Source organism: Capsicum annuum, chromosome 3 (genome assembly GCF_002878395.1).
Source record: "Capsicum annuum cultivar UCD-10X-F1 chromosome 3, UCD10Xv1.1, whole genome shotgun sequence".
NCBI lineage: Eukaryota > Viridiplantae > Streptophyta > Magnoliopsida > Solanales > Solanaceae > Capsicum > Capsicum annuum.
The window spans coordinates 17,559,410-17,560,175 of record NC_061113.1 but is presented as its reverse complement, the minus strand read 5'-3'; positions in this window follow the sequence as shown (position 1 = coordinate 17,560,175).

Sequence of the window (766 nt, the reverse complement as noted above, 5' to 3'; positions counted from 1 at the left end):
TTATTTTTTATATTTTTGTGGGGTATAATCACGTAGATGAGGGTACACGGTAGGATAAAATAAAAATGGGTAAAAGTGAATCAAATTAAACTTTAGGAGGACAAAATTACGTGTCTACAAAGAGTTATATATTCTTCGATCATCATCATCATCATCAATTTATATATATATATATATATATATATATATATATATATATATATATATAGTGGTTGATCTAGCATATATCCAGGGGTTCGAATCTCCTTCCATAAAAAATTACACTATTTATACACAATTAAAATTATTTTTTATGTATATATTATATATGTTGAACCCCTTCGGCTAGTTCGTGTGTGCACTTTTGAACCCTCTTAATGAACTTCTTGGCTCCATCACTATATATATATATATATATGTATATACACACATATATATATACACACATACATACACACAATGTGTGTGCGCACATATGTATATATGTGTGTGCGCACACATATGTATATATGTATGTGCGCACACATGTGTATATATGTGTGTAAGTAATTGGATATTTTTGTAAGTAATCAGGCTATAAATCTGATATTACAAGTGTTTAAATTCTTACGATTTACATAGAAATGTTCTTGTAACAATACATTTGTATATATTTCGGGTAAGCTTAAAATATCAAAAATAATACTTTGCAAAATAAGATTTAAATTAGGCCTTCCTTTTCTAATCAATAGGGTCTTTCACATCTTTGACAGACAATAATAAACAAATGAAAAGTGACCCACAAGAA